This window comes from Penaeus monodon, chromosome 28 (assembly GCF_015228065.2).
Source record: "Penaeus monodon isolate SGIC_2016 chromosome 28, NSTDA_Pmon_1, whole genome shotgun sequence".
NCBI lineage: Eukaryota > Metazoa > Arthropoda > Malacostraca > Decapoda > Penaeidae > Penaeus > Penaeus monodon.
In genome coordinates, this window is record NC_051413.1 from 33012006 (window position 1) to 33012607 (window position 602).

The window sequence follows — 602 nt, forward strand, 5'->3', positions numbered from 1 at the left end:
GGGGGAGGGCTAATGTCCCCTGAAAAAGGAATAAAAAAAGCTGGAAAAGTTTTCTACGCATACCTTTAATGCTTTCACTGCATTTTTTTGTCATTTAACTGAGAGGGCAAATTGACTTGTTTGTTCCCACTAGGATATTTTTATTATAAAAAATAGTTTTAGAGGATTGAGGTTAGATCCTAATCAGGACCCCCCCCCTCATACAAATTTCTAAGAATATTCAAAAGAAAGCCATACTGTAGTTTCATATTTTACAAAAGATCATTCTTGCTTTGTTCTTCACACTCTTGTATTTCATTGAGATTTTGTTTCCCAAGGAGATATTATATGAAGCACCATTTGTATTTTACCTATCTATTCACATGTGTTAATTGACTCTTCATATGTATAGTATATTCATGCATTACTCAATTTATTTCATTAATGTACCATTCTTTTTTAAAGACAGTTACTCATTGCACTTGCAGTATACCAAAGATGATACTGAATATCCATCAACAAAAAGTTCATAATAAGAAAAGAATGAAAAATAATTTTTTTTTGGATATTTTCAGGATCATCTTAGTGATCCATCGAAGAGTGGTTTCCTTTCTTCAATTTCA